Raw genomic sequence first — 17,399 nt, forward strand, 5'->3', positions numbered from 1 at the left:
TATAACCTGATTTATTTCCTTCTTAAGTTGTAATCTTATAATAACTGCATTGAATATTTCTTCATTATTATCTTGATACGCGATTATTAAGGCAAGATAGGGCACGTTGGCATATGTAACCCTCTCCTTGAGCCTATAAATATACATGAAATAGCTCAAGGAAGAGACTTTTGATCCCTGAATATTTTTGCTGAGATTGAGAAAAAGAGGGAGCTATAGTGTAATTATCCATCACTTTATTATATTTCTTCCGAAGTTTGTGAAACTCAAGAACCCTAGTTCTTTGATCACTACTTTGAGATTCAATCTTAATAATAGCACTAAGTGGACGTAGGTCATTACCATCTTTTGGGGCCGAACCACTATAAATCCTTGGTGTTTTCTTCTCTTCCATTAGATCATATTTGTTATTGCCGTTTTATCCTTTGTCGTATATTTGACTCCGTGTCGTTGGCCAAATCGCGGGTCAACACACGTTGTTGATACTTGGAGGGATGTTTATATGAAAAAATCGACAAAATCTTTTGTCAAGGAGGCAGCTCAACAAGATTATGTAAGTGAATAGTATTGTTTTCTTGTTTTTAATTTTCTAATGTTTCTAATTTTTGTTTATAATTTTACCTTTATACAGGAAAAAATGCCGGCGGAGCTTCAGAGGTCACAACTTGATAGGCAGACTCAACAGTAGAGTGATGAGTCTCTTAATGTATCTGGCGTTGATTCGTCCCCAGTCGATCAATACGAGATACTAAGTAAAGTACTCGGGGAGAGATCTGACTTCCAAAGAGGAGTGAGTTATAGGGTGAAAGGGAAAGCGAGAAAGACAACCTCCAGCTCTACAGATCAAAATCAGTCCCATGCACATACTGCTCCTACGCCTAATGAAGATATGACTACTATGGCTCTGATGATGAAGGCAATGCGTGAGATGATTCTGATGGTGATACCTCAGCAACCCAGTAATATGTATGACCCACGGTTTGACATTTTTCTACAGAGGTATTTGCCATCACAATCTGAAAGTGGTACGTCTTCTTAGAGTAACACCACCCATCCTAACCTTCATACACCGTCACAGCAGCAATACTAACCTCCTCCACAGTATCCACCACATGTGCCATCGCAACAACCTCCACAGTATCAAAATCAGTACATGTTTGGATGCTCTTCCTAGTCTCCTCCACTATATTTTAACTTTACCAATTTTCAAGGAGGATCAATGCAACATCCACTACGTAATGTTAGGTATTGGGAGGTTGGAGGTTCGTCGCAGCAACCTTTTTTATCCACCTCGATACAGCCACAGCCTCAGGATCAGTTTGGGGACCTCACGCTTGGACGATCTTCACATCAGCCTTATATTCCTTCACCGCCACAGACACACCCGCTGCCCTCACCGCCACTGCCACCGCCATAACCACAGCAAAATGTTGAAAATGAGGATAATTACAATATATAACCTTAATGATTTTATTTAGTTAATAGTTTATGTATTTTGATTAAATTAACGGTGTATTTATTTTTAATGACAATAGCGATATTAGCCAGTTTGATAAATATTAAAATTATAAATTAATTTTAATGTTAGTTATGTTTAAATTAATTAATGGGTTATTTTGTTAAAGTTTATTATGAATTATTTTAAAAAATATTTAAATTTAATAAATATTAATTTATTAAAATATATAATAAAAACATTATTAGCGGCAAACCCCGCAGCTAATAATATCGGCTCTGACACATGTATTAGTGACAGGTTCCGCCGCTAGTCTCCGTCGGTAATAATGTAACATTAGCGGCGAGTGTGTCAGTCCGCCGCTAATTCTCCTTATTAGCGACCAACAATTAGCAACGGAGCATTAGCGGCGGAGCCCTGCCGCTACTGCGAATTAGCCCGCCGCTAATATCCTTAATTCTTATAGTGAAAAGATGTAAAAAATAAAGTTGGAGTTGGTTGTTAGCGTCCCTGGTTGTGGCCAGAGATGTTCTTGGGCGCGACCACTGACCTCTGTTGTAACGCCCCACGTGCAAGTGATGACAAAGCACGTTGGAAAGACTCGTGTTGGTTTGTAGGACCAGTCGTCATTCCAGGAAGCAGCCAGGGCGCACCAGTGATAATCAGTGGTCGCGCCCACAACTCTAATTTTAGCAAAACTCAACTTTTGCATTTCCAAATGGTTCTATCATCTTCCCACACGACTTTGTAACCTCCAACACACCATACCATGGAGGTTAATATCATGTCTCTAACATCCATTCACTTATGAGTTTGATGAATTCAAATCAAAATGTGTAACATAAAATCTACACATTATTGAGTGATATTTGAGAGTTACAAATTTGTAATTTATTTTGTGATTCCAAAATATATTACATTTAGGCACACACATGTGTTCAATTTTGTATCTCTTAATAATATGTTACAAAATATGACAAATTATATTTGTGTGACAAATCATATTTTATCAGATTATTTAATCTAATATTATATTATTTAAAATAATATAACAATATTACAAATTGATGACCACGAGAACATATATAAATAAGCAAAACCACACATAATAGTAATTTAGTGTTTAATTAATTACCCTCGTACTACTAAAAAGAGACATCTTCTCTTTAACCGTGATGAAAAATTATCATTAAAGGTCTCTCACGATAGTTAAAAAAATATTGTTACATGGTTATGGTTGCCGAGAAAGAATGGTAGCAATTACGACAATTTTTTACCATTGTGGTAGGTTATATATATATATTTTTAATTAGTACGTAGAGTTCTTCAGAAACTATTAAAAAAAAGTAAAAGTGTTGGATAATGGTGGATCATGACACACTAACATAGGATAAGTTTTTGGTTGTGGTATTGAAAATGCCCCCTAATTAGGGGTGTTTTTTTTATTTTTTTGTATTTTGAAAAATTATAATATAATTGTTTTTCATGATTGTGTATATTATAATTATAGCAGATATTTTATTGAGAAATTTTGAATAATGTATAGTATCTAAATCAGAATTCAAACAGTCAATTACACATTTGTTAATATAATAAACATATGTTAATACATAATTATATGATGGCCGATACATAAATTAATAAATGAGGAAAATAATGATTGAAATTAGAAAAAACATTAAAATCCTCTAATCTAGTTCCAAAAAACATAAAAAGTGAAGGAAATACAAAAGAAAATGTAGTGGAAGAAAATAATGGCAGATAATATATACAAAATATAAAAAATAATCACTGAAATAATTATTAAAAATTATAAACAATTTAAAAAAAAAAATGATTAGTAACCCAAAATTACCATTCAGCAGATGATGTAAAACATAAAAACTATAAATTTATATATACTAGATACAAGCAACGTGCAATTCACGTTTGTTTAGTTTTATTTATAGAATTTATTAATTATTTTTATTAAATTTATATTAATGTTATATAAATTTTAAATAAATATCATATTTTAATTAAATAATTTATTTATTTATGTTTGTTCTAGTTTTTAAATTTAGGAGTGAAAACAAGAGATTATATATTATATGTTTAATGTAATATTAAATATTATACGTAGATTTTAAATTTAAGTTTCTTGCTCGTTTTTTTAAAAGGAATTCGTTACTAATTGACAGTTGATTATATTATATGTTTAATATGATATTATTCTAATAAGTGAGTTTAAGTTTAATTAAATTTTATATAATTTATAAAACGTATGATTTTATTATTTTTAAATAATTATCATTGTGAAATATTTCAAAAATATCATATTTTAATTTGTTTAATTTTTTATTATTTAAAAATAATTATCATTGTAAAATATCTGAAAAATATTCTATTTTAATTTTGTAATTATTTATTATTTTTAAATAATTATCATTGTAAAATATATCAAAAATATTCTATTTTAATTTTTTATTTTATTTTATTTAAATTTAAGTGTTTGCAAACTAATGTTAAATATACGAATATTCTGTTAAATATAAAAATATTTCGTTAAAGTTAACATTAAAAAAATAAAAAACCGTTAAAATAAAAAATTTCCTTTATTTATACACTTATTGTATAAGAGATATATATATATATATATATTTATAGGCTTACTGAACTAGAAAGCTAAATGATCGATCTATACTAGCAAGCAAGATTCTTAACCAATTATATAGCTAGGGAAGAAAAAATCAGATCTTAAAACCAATTCCAACAAGTTAATGATTAAACTTTAAAGTATGCATTAAGATATATTAAAATGCCAATAACCAACAAAGAATTAAAAATATTCATGGACAATAGTAGGGGTTTTTTTAAACATAGAAAAATAATAGCTAAAATTGAGAAAATTTAATTATCATATATTTTTAATACATAATTTATAATAAACATAAATTAATACATAATTTAAATAAAAATGTTTCTGTTACTTAATAATTATGAATACATAACTTTAAGGTGGGATTTAAAAAAAAATTCTTGCGTTTTAATAACCAAATATATTAATTGTTCTCTTGTACCTAAATTTTGAATTTGGATCTTAAATTGATGTTATTCTCTCGTGGGCCATGTGAATTCGTACAAAGAAAGAACTAGAAAGATTTGGTGGTTGGCCGCCAAAAAAAGCCCCCAAATTTTCCAAAGACGATGTGTTCCATGTGATAATTAACTCTAGTAGTCACGGAAGATGACGTTGACATACTTTAAGTCAACGTAATTTTGAACAAAGTATATATATATATTTATTAATTACATATAAATATTCTGATGCATCCATAATCCAAATGGGAGTAAGTTAGAAGTTTGTACGTACGGATATATATAATTTTAATTAACATTATATTTTGCTTTGAAACAAATCCTTTTATGGTGTAAGCAATTAATGTCTATATATAATGGGTGCATATTGCATTTATTATATATATATTTTAATCTTTGAGGTGGTAGGTGAGTATATATATATATATATATGTGCGTGTTTATGTATTTAGTGAAAGTAGTAGTTGCATGTATTTGTAAGATAGAAACTTTGGGTAGTTGAGCTAATATAAGTGCGCTTTGAAAAAGTCTTTATACCGGCGGCGCTAATGATGTTATATATTTATATATAACATTCTTATTTATCCTTTAATTAAATATATTTCTTCTTTTTGACTCATTACCGCTAGTGTCTCTCTCTCGTTTTCTTTTCTTCCTCAAAGGGTTGGTGATGTTCCTATGTATTCTATATTCACGCACTCGGTCAAAATAAATAAATATTTTCTTTGACTGATTATGCCTATAATTTAATCTTTTGCTTTCTTTCTATGGGTGGGTGGTTGGCTCTTTCGTCTCTCATTTCTTCTTTTAAACAGATGAATGAGGACATAATAACATTTTTTTTTTCTTCTTAAGAAAAGGAAAGAGCTTAGGGTTATTGGTTAGTTTGTAGCTATAACTATTCATAACTAGGGTTTATTATAACCAAAGTGCTTATAGTAACTTGTCGTTGTCTCCCTTATCCACACATATAAGTTATATATATTTTATATATATTGAAAACATGCTTAATCATCACTCCATTACCTCTTGGAGCATCCCAAAAATCATATAAATGGTGTGAATGTTAAAATATTCTTGTATCATAATCAGAATGACAATTTATTATTATTTTTTTTTGAAAGGTCCTATTTAATTCAAGCTTAAGAAATTTTGGTAATCTACACTACGACCAACATTTAAAACCATAACCGAAACTGAACATTTGATCGGGAGTTTTAATTGGGCTGTCATGCGAGCTCGGCCCATGAATAATAAATAGAGGTTTCTTTTAACAAAAAGTTATTTATATACTATAATATATTATAATTGTATATTTGGTGACCATCGGTCTAACTGGTCCGACTGGTCCAACTAGAGTGCGCAAAGAAACAAAGAAAGTCTGGCTCCATAAGTTAGGCCTGAGCACATTTTTAACTTAACATGCTCAATTTAAGTAAGCTATTTGGAAATTTTGTTTGTATGTGTGTTATTTTCAACCATTGGATGGTTGACACTTGTAATCCATCTAAGGTCCTTTTGGGCCTATAAATGTGGACATTGTTTTGAAGCTTCACACATTTGGTGGGGCTTGGAGGAAGGTTAGTTTCATTTTTCTTTCTTTATTTGAATGTTCTTATGTCGTTCTTTATGTTTTTATTTGATCTTGAAGTCGCTTTGTATAGTTTGTAGTTGTAGTATTAGTTCGATTCACTATTATTGTCGTTTGTATTTAATCTTTGTCGATAGTAGGAACATGTATCTTTACCGTTTTCCATGTATCATGATAGTTTGGCTTAGTGCATAGGTAGTCTGACTGACTACGTAGACCGATCAACTTATTCGTCTGGTTCTTTTTCCTTTCTCTTAGGATGTTGAGCCTAGACGACATGTCTAATTGTCTGGTTGGATAGAAGAACACTAGTTGTCTGTCAATCAGTAGGTTACTTATTTATATTGCCTTGTTGTCTGGTAGGTGAATGATGTTTATAAATATTTTTACGTTTGTCCCATCTTAGATAATGCCTTTGTTCTAGGTGATATTTTGATCATGTCTATCAGTAATCAGTAATCGAGACAGTTGTGTTGGGTCTTTTGGTAGGATGACCTATTCGTATAGTGACGATGGTAGCTCCACCAATCCCAACATTCCTACTTGTGTGGTCGAAATTGGTGTGGATAGTGATGAGCCTATTGTTGGCGGTCTGTCTGATTGCATGCTCCCGTTTTGTAACTCGAAGTCAAAAATTACTTTAGAGGACTTGCACTACAAGAAAAAATGCTTTTAATAACACCGAAAATGTTTTATCAAAACATACGATAACACTTTCTGATGTGTTAAGACCGACTATGTTATCGTAGGTCAGGGTACTTTACATAACACTTTATCAATGTTATACAGATGTGTTATTGTACTGTCAACGATAACACAATTTCTGTGTTATTTTAATATATAGATAAGTGTTGAATTATGTTATTTATAGTCAATTATATAACACTTTTTTGTGTTATACTACACTTTATTATATCACTTTTTTTGTGTTATACTACACTTTAGTATAACACTTTTTTTGTGTTATACTACACTTTAGTATAACACATTTTTTGTGTTATTGTAATGACCCAACTACTCTAGACTTTTGGACCATTAACGAAAACTATACATAAACACTAATCCTTAATAAATCTTTACAAGTGAAAAGACCATAACTTTATTAAAAAACTTGTAAAAATAAAAGTTAAACTTACATAAAATATCAAGTAGGATATGGGATCCCATTGTTTTAAAATCAAAACATGACATAATTAAAAAGAGATTTACATAATAAAATGCGGAAAAATACATGTAAAAACCATAAGAAACAAAACTACATCATCGAATCGAAACGCTCGGCTCTTGAATCTATTCTGCCTCAATACACATTCTCCAAGCTTCCAAGAACCTTTCCTGCCACTAAGACTATTTTCCTGCACATATAAACAAAAATGAGCGAACCTAATGCCCAGCAAGGAAAATCTAACACATAGTCCATATACATAATTTCATAAAAAAAAAACATAAAAACATAACATAACACTTACATCACATACATACTATAATGGCCATTATTACTTGGGTCCCATAGACTAAACAAGTCATATGCCCATTAGATTAGTGGGGTCTTGCTAGCTAAGCAAGTCATATGCCCATAATCCATTTGGGGCTTGTTAGTCATATGGGTCATATGCCCAAGTCTACAATCATACTTATCATAACATATTGCATAACATAAAATCATAAGATAACATATAAAAACATATAACATATAAAGTCTATCCTATTTTCCTTACCAAAAATACTGGGATATGAGGACAGAGTTGAGACTTTGGAACACTCCTAAAAACCATTTGTAACAGAGTGAGTACTTCGAAGAAAAGAAATGAAAGGAATGGGAGGACTATATCATTGAGAATCTACTTACCAAAAACTTATGTGCAAGTTCTTAGATTTCCTAACCAAAATAAAGAATAAGGTTAGAAGGCTGAGTAGAAGACTATGAGAACTGAAATAAAATAATACCAATGAACTAGAGTGTGGAAATACCTTGAAGACTTGTAAGACCAATCTAAACCTTGAACCGAAATGCTATAAAACCTTACTTCCCAAGTGTTTGATAAGCTTATGATGATCAAGCTTATGATTCCCAACCCAAGTGTTTACACTCTCACACTCACCTAGCAACTTGCAGCCTCTGAACTTAGAGTAATAGATGAATAATGGCTGAGTACTAGGTCCTATTTATAGAGTTTAGGAATGAAAAGATCTCATTTAACTTGAATAAAAATAATGGCTTTTTAAGTGAAAATAATTTGAATTATCGTTCAGCAGAGGCTAAAGACTCGTTCAGAAAGGTGCTGGACTTATCAAGAGGTTGAAGGTTTGAATGGAAAACGATTTCAAAAACTTTCAAATTATGCTGAGAGGGGCGATATATCGCCCCCTGTAGGCGATATATCGCCTGGGCCAGTATGCCCAAGGCAATCGTGCATCGTTTCGTGTTTTTCGTATCTTCGTGCTGCGATATATCGCCCCCTATAGCTGTGATATATCGGCATACGCTGATTATTTAAACAAGAAATTACACATTTTTAGCTTAATTTAAATTGAGTAAACAGTCTTGACTAAGCCTTCCAACGTTTTCAAAGCTGCTGACTGACCTTAGAGTATTCAAATTTTACCCTTAATAAATTTAATCCTAAAAAAAATACTTAATCATTAATAACCCATACATAACATGTGCTATTATCCTATTGGTTCTTATCTAAACCTTATAGTATAATAAATATTATCCTCAATATCAGTCATATTAATCAAACCTTAGGTTAAAATTAATATACCTAAACCATAGGTTAAACTTAGAAAATCTACAAGTACTTCTATGAGTGTCCAAATAAATCCCAGTCTGAACCAAAAATCCACAGTCATAAAGATAATACTATTATTACTATTATACTACTATCTAACTTAGCTAAGTAAAGTTCTTGGACTCTACAGTTATACTATACTTTAGTATAACACATTTTTTGTGTTATACTACACTTTAGTATAACACATTATTTGTGTTATATAATGAAGTTTGCATAACATAATTCTTTGCATAAAAAGTGTTATTGTAATATATATATTATAACTCAATTTTCGTATTATCGTTATATTTAGATATATTTAAATTCTCATTATATATTTTATTTATATAACACTAATTTATTCTATTATATTTTAATTTTTTTATATAATTAAAATTAGCTTTCTAATATATACTAGCATCATCAAATGAACTTGATTTTCAAATAACAAAAAGTAAGAACATTCTACATTGAATTAACAATCCACAATTTAGTTTAAAACATTCAATGCTGTCATCAACAACAAAATATTCTTTAAGTATTCAAGGAGTCTAAAAGTTACAACTTTCAACACAAAGAAATAAACAAAGTTACTACTTTCAAGGAGTCTTAAGTATCCTTTTATACTTCGCTTGTCATATCTGCAAAATAAACAAAGAAATATTTTATTGTTATTATCTAACATCACAAATTACTTCAAGAAAAATGTTATGGAAATTATATCCAAGAAAGGACACCACATACAAAATAATGGATTCACAACTACACCAAAGCAAACAAAGAAACATCAACCCATGCAACTGTGGAACCAACGGCTTCTTGTATTGTAAGCATCGCATGATTAGGACGAAATAAGTAAGATTCTGGTACAATAGCAACATCAACCCATACTCGCATAAAGTCTGGTCCAAGAGGCTTTCCATGTACAGTTATCTTTGGATCACTAGAATCCCAACGACCTTCAGCAACAATTGCATCTGCCCAGTCAAGCAAGTAGCAAGCATTCTTCCCTTCTGTAAAGTTATGTCTTTTTTCTAGTGCAATACTCTACCAAATTTATTTTAAAGACAATATATTAGTTTCTGTAATTGTTCTTCTAAAATGAAAATTTAAAACAATAACAACTTTTATAATTTACCTTAGGGGACTGAATATTGTTTGACTGCGGTACATTGCGAGACTGTCCTTCGCTTGGTGTCACTTTACCACCAACCTAAATATAAATCCAAGATAAGTTTCATTGGAAGAAAAGAAAACTAATATTTATAAGTGCAAGATAGAAATACCACCAAGTGTTCTTTAAGTAGATTCATCATTTCAGTCATTTTGAGCTTCATATTATGTTGCTCTTCTTCTAACTTGGAAATCTTGCTATTACAAATATTAACAACAGTTAGCTTTGTCCTTGATACGCCTCTTCCTTGTCCAATTAAACGACCAGATTTTGGGTTACCAAACAATTTTGTCAAGGCATCCTCATCAGCGTTGTCTGTAGTTCCAGATTTTGGGTCTTCAAGGAGAGTCTCATTCAATGAACCCTGCATATAAATTAGTATAACTAATGTATGCATTATGGAAAATAAGTAAAAATTCACAAAAATTAAATGACTAATACTCACAAAAATATCAGATGCCATTGGGTTTACAGGTTCACCATTCTTCTTGGTATGGGCTCTCCGAAAAGCATCGATTCTAGATATTTTACCATCCTCATTTTCTTTCTTCTACACTATACATCAATATAGATTATAAAATAGAGACTACAATAAAGGAAGCAAAAATACACACAGTATAAAACTTAATTATTACCATATCATCAATTGTTCGAGCATATCCTCTTCGACTAAAGGTGTGTGGAACAACTTTCTTTCTTCTCTCTTGGTATTTGGCCCTTATATCCTATTTAATAAATAAGTAAAAGAGGCATAACTATATTTAATTTAACACCAACAGAGATAAAAGAGGCAGCAACATCACTTCTTACATCATATTTCTTACCAAATGTTCTTTACTAATTTTTTTGGCAACAAATGCTCTCCATTTTACATCACTTTTTATGCAATCTGGCTTTAAGGCTAGTCGTTCACTCTCATTTTTTGCATTGATAATATCCTTTACAAGTCTAGATTTCCCAGCTCTCTATAGTTCTGCCATCATTTCAAAGCACATCTTTTTTTGCCAATCATCATGTAAGTCATATTGTGCCTACAATAGAATATAGAATAACATATTATATGTTTAAGTGTAGAGCTGAATATATATAAAAAAATACACTCATAAAACTTGTAATTCTACCTTAATAGATGCCCAAAGAACATCTCTCATCACTGGTGAAACTTTCCTCCAATCTGAAATAGTGTAAGGAACAACCTCTCGCACAAGAGCGCCCACAAAAGAAGAAAATTGCAATGAGTCAGTACCAACTGGTTGCCCTTTTTCATTCCAATTTATTATCCTTAAGTCATTGTTCCTCTTGGTAAGATTTGCCAATAGAGTTTTTCCCCTTGTCTTCTTGGCTAAGTTCATTACATTCGCATCTACATCTTGAGGTATTTCTTCAATCTCAGTTTGATTTGCCTCATAAGTTATTTTTTGTAATCTAACAGATTTTCTAAGAGGTTGTTCAAGTTCTTTCTCAGCCACTTCTTCACATTGTGCAACAGCCCCTTCAAATTCTACACCAACCCTTTCCTCATCAGCTATCTCTTCATGTTCCTCCCTTACTCCCTTTTCACAAACACTATCAATTACCTTATCTACTTCATAATTAAGAGATCGTTTAGTTTTTGAACTTCCAAGTGACATCTCCATGTCTTCCACATCATCATTTGGATCTAGCTCTGTATCATAGACCATACGACGAGTTGCTGCTCTAGTACTAAGAGCAGGTGGTGAATCAATTACAACTCTAACAGGTGCAGAAAACCTACAAAGAGCACTCTTTTTCTTTAAAACAGGGCTTCCAATCAACATATTGTCACAATCAGCTTGAGTCTTCAATGATGCTTTTCGCTTTTTGGCCACAAGATTGCATAAAGCACCTGTACGAAGGTGTTTTTTGGGAGATCTTCGTAATGTACTCATTTTTCAAGTTGAAATTGCTGCAATATAAAAAGAAAGATAACATAGTTTATAAATCAGAAATGCGGATCACCAAAGAGTAATAAACATACACCAAAACTATAAAACTAGAATTATTTCATTCAAATTAAAATAAAATCATAAAGTTCACCGTAGAGAGTAATAAAACCACATTTGTTTCATTCAACAAAAGAGTAATAATACACCAAAATTACATACAGAAAGTGTAAGCAGATTTGTTTCATTCAAAGTACATAAGAGACAACAGGAAACTCAATTTTCTTCATTGGATTCAAGTCCAAAACACCCTCTATTTGAATCCTTTAAAGCCATGTAATTTAGAGTGGAAAAAACCATAGTATTTTTCATGGTTGATGACATTTTCTTCGTTCTTGCTACTTTTTATTTGGGATGATTCATTGAGAATGTTATCTGCATCCCTCTACCACCTATTTTTCCTTCTTTTTTCCTCATTAAAGTTGGTAATGTTTTCAGTAACTTATGGAGGACTGCCTCTGAAGAGTTGGAGCACCTTGAAAAAAACAATGTATATTTCAGTTCACCAAGCAACTGAAGGTCATCGTCAGGTTGCAGTGGGTTTTATATAAATATTTACATTGCATCTTATAAGGAAAATGGAAAAAACTATTTGTACTGGGAAATGGATTTTAGCTTGGGTTTTGTTTACTGTCAACTAGGTTAGGAAACACATTAGAAGCATTTTGAAGCTTGGAATGTTGATGAATAATATATGTGAGATGTCAGAAATCATAGTCTGCATTTTTATTATAATCAAATTGATAGTATTTTAAGTCTAAAAACAAAACAAAAAAGTTCTTCTCAACCTCTTTAGTAAGTGTTTTTTTTTTCTTTCCTTTGAAGGAAGCTTGTTGAAATCATTTTGTAATCAAAAGCAAGAAAACTTGGAGTGTGGTGTGTGAAGACAAGAGAGATTAGATTGTTGTGAGTTCTGGGATTTCTTTGTACAGGGAAGTGAGAATATTATAGAAGAGGGTGACAACATTGTTTTGTACTACCATTACAAATTAGTGTAGAGGAGAAGAACCAGCTCTATATATATATATCTTGGTGTTCACATTCTATTATTGTTCTAATATTCTATAGTTCAATTAATATTTGTTACTTACTGTTCGAATTTCTGGTTTGAACAAGTGCTGTCAGTTTTGCTTTCTTGGTTGTATGAATTGTCTATTGCAGGTTAGACTATCCATTTAATAGTCTCTAGTTCAAGAGATTCTAGTGTTGTTTTTAATTTAAAAATCAGATTCTAAAATGGTAGCCACTAACTAATTGGGTTTGGATCAAAGACAAGATTTTAGCTTGGGTTGTGGCAATTAAATCTAATCTATACATATGGAAATAATGAAAACAATATGACTAAATGAAAAATTTAATCTATACATATAATGAAAAATCTAATCTATACATATAAAAGCTTACCTAACCATCTATCAATACCAAGTCAAAAAATTCAAACAACACACAATAAGTTTTCTTCCTTATATCACCGCAACACACAAACAAATTTTCCAGAACCTACTTCTCTAATACACACAAGTTTTCAACCTTCCGTTATCACCGCAGCACATAATTTTAATCTCAGAACCTACTTCTCTATGGATGAATATTTAAGATATTCAAACTCCTCTAACTTTTTTAAGACATTAATAATAAGAGTTAAAAGAAAAAATTCCGTACCTCTTGCAAATTACCTTTGCAATGCTCCTTGCCAATTCGATCCCCAACCTAAAGAATATAATCAATACTTAAAAGATTAATAAAAAATTAAAATTTGTCAATAGATATTAAACAAGCATGTATGATAAACTAACAGAGATTACAGAAAAGACATGTATGATACCAACAAATCAGTCTCTTACATGAAACTGGTTAGAGTAGAAGTTGAAAATGAGTTATTAGTTCAGGTCATAATAAATACAACACAAAGGGTCACCTTAGTTTGATTCCTTTAGGCGTGTATTATTTGGCTCTGAAGAGAGGAGAAGAGGCAGCTGTGGCAGAAGAAGTTAATGTCAGACTACAGATTTTTCACACTTTGAGTGTGCATGTGCGGTCCAAGAACTAAAGCAATAGATAGTCACATATATACATTGATTGGTGGAGAGTACTAAAAAACAAAACATGCATGCAGCATACACTTAAAATAATCGCATTAAGATAGTAGTAGTAGTAGTAAAAGTAATAATAATAATATTTAACGAAAAAATACAAAAAAAGAAAAAAAGTTAAAACGTGCATAAAGAATTTTTCATGGAGTTGGTACATGCCCATGATAAGCCTCCAATCCAGGTCGTGTACACTAGGAGGCCTGGAAATAATTAGGTTTTTATGGTAATTAATTGTACCCTGTTTTATTTAGTTTTATTAGTTAATCTAGTTGGCTGTTTTAGGGCTGAGTTGTAATTGTTGTATTTGGTCTTTCTTTTTCCTAGCTGGCATTAGATTGTTATATTGTAAATGGACCAAAGCCTATAAATAAGGCAGGGGTCTCATTTAGAAGGCAGCTTGTGATAGAGAGATCTAGACTTAGGAGAGAGAAGCCGTCTCAAAAGGTTGTAATTGGAGATACTAGCATCTCGAAAGCTAGATTGTATTTCTTTTCTCACCATTAATAAAGAGGTTTTCTGTGAGGGATTTCATTCTTGGTGTTACTGTGTTGATAGAAAAATTCTATTCTCTAAAATTGTTCTATCAGCCTACATGGTAAGACTAAAACAAAAAGAAGAAGCTCATAGAACAGGAACGGGAGTAGGTGAAAGTGTACATATATGAGGAATTATGCTTCTTTTAAACCCAAAATATAATATCTGGTTTGGAAAAGGGTATTTCATTCTTAAGCTATACAAACTATACATTTTATTTTTCTGTAATATATGAACAAATTTTCTGAAGTGTTATATAATGTACCGTCCAAGAAAAATGCTGAAGATTCAATAACAGTACGTGTTTTTTTTATGACAGGTGAGGTTGTTGAGAAAATAATGTATATATAATATGGCCATGCAATCACACAGATGCACCTAGCAAACATGACCAAGTTCATTATTTTAAACTAAGTTCAACAAATACAAAGTACAAATATATTATACAATATGCATTTATATGTATGTATATGTATATATATATATTGTACACATGACATATCTACTACTTGATTCTATGTTCATAGTAAGAGAAGAGAAATATAGGAAAAAAAAGGAAAACAAAAGGAACTAGATTCCATTTTCCCATTATTTCACTTTGTACTTGAACAACAAAAAGCTAAGGAAAAAATATTCAGCTTTTGACAGCATATATCTACTAGCCTAGTTCTTTTTCTGAGGTTATGTAATAGTTGCTGAGTAAGATATTTAATATTCATTTCCATAGTGGGTAACTTGAGATATCATTCTTGTAATCAAAATGCTTAAGTGAGTTTATTAAAAAAAAATTAAAAGTTTGGTCAAAATGTAACACAATAATTCAGCATAGATTAGATTGTGTTGCATAAATATTTGTTGAGTTGTCACTTTCTTATCTTATGCTAAATAGTCTCATTTACTAACAATGGAAATTCTCTTTTCTTGTCCTAAATACACCATAAATCATACATAGAGTGAAATGAGAAAGTTTACTAATGATTTGGTAAACAATATATTTTTATGTATATAACATATATATATTTAGGTGACATGGGCTCTGATGAAAGCAAGAAAATAATATTGTAATTGGTTGATTTTCACAAGGGGTTGGCTCCAGATTACTTAATAGAGCCTCCACTTTAGTTTGATTGGACACAATGTTGGTTTTGGTGAAAAGAGAAACGTATGTTATCTTCAGCCATAGAAATTGACAGAAAGGTGTCACAAACTGATCTAAAAGTAGGTATATAGGTATCACTAGGAAGCAAATTTATCAGGCAAAGAACTTCAACCATTACACATAAGCCCCCTTTATGAAATATATAAATAAAACATTATGCTTTGGCCTCCAATAACAGGCTGACCCTGTGCAATATATGTAGGCATGAAAATATGATTCTCCCATAAAATAATAAAAAGATACCCATAACTAAAAATAGCATTAATTGAAAGTTGAAACATACAAGTCCATTAAAATCAAAAGAGTACACCACAAAGAAAACAAAGTACTCAACTCAGCAGTAAAAACAGTACTCAACTTAGCAATAAAAACATTATTTCTTCTGTCTTTTTGAAACATAGAGCATAAATCCTACTTGATTACAAGGTTTCTATTTATTCCTTGTTTGGTAGTATTTGTCCCAATTCCCAAAAGCATTTTTCTTCCCCAGAAATATCACAGGCTTTTTTCTTAACTTAAACAGAAAGTCATTAAAACCTTCTTTATAAACCCGGCAACATTTCAATTTAATCTTTCACTTTTCTAAGTTAGCACGAAAAAAAAAACTATATAGTTTCACCATTATACCGATAAATATATATATATATATATAGACATATGCCTATCTACAACATAAACGGGGCATCATATGGCTTGTATTGGAGTAACTAATAACAAAAGACTAACAGAGCAACAGTCTACACAAAACCCACACTGCAGACAACACAATAACACTAAATAGCAAACCAGATGGGTCTCAAATCAAGCTATATATGCATAACATAAAAACTAAAACAAGAACACAAGAAGAAACACCTCAATGAATTATCACAAACACAGAGAAGGGTCAATAGTTTCAGCTGAACATAAATATTACGATTTAGTACAATTGAATAAAAATAATTCATCATTGAAAGATTCCATGAATATGTCAATGGTATTTGTATAAGTTGTCTTTATGCACACTTTTCTCTTTAATGTAACTTTGACCATGTTTGTTCATCTTTGAATTTTCATAATTGAGATTAATTCACCATTTTGACCCTTAAAAATTTCTAATTGTGATTTTTACAGAGGATTTCCTATTTGGCTAAAGTATGTTCCTGGTATGAGCCTTTTAAGGTTTCCTTCACTCATTTTATTTGTATGCTCCAGTGAGAAAGACTTGCAAGAGATTTTATAGATTGGTAGTTAAATAAGCACACAAATGGCAGCATTACATTCCCGTTTTTACTCATATCCAGTTTTACGGAGTTCTTAAGGAAATTCTGCTATAATGCATGAAAGAAAACCTACACACATCTACTTAATTTATCTTGACAAGTATAAACATTACCAAGCCTATTCAAAAAGTAGCATCCTCAAGATATCAACCATTGAAATTGCAACTCCTGGAAAAACAAAAAAGGTATTTACCTCAATGTATAGAACACTAGACTTATCCTGCGATTTTCTCCTTGATCGAAGATCTTTAAGACTGTGTTCCACTGTTTCAGCAGAATCATATCAAATTCCTTCTGCTCTCCTGTTGTTCCAG

Source organism: Humulus lupulus, chromosome 9 (assembly GCF_963169125.1).
Source record: "Humulus lupulus chromosome 9, drHumLupu1.1, whole genome shotgun sequence".
NCBI classification, from domain to species: domain Eukaryota; kingdom Viridiplantae; phylum Streptophyta; class Magnoliopsida; order Rosales; family Cannabaceae; genus Humulus; species Humulus lupulus.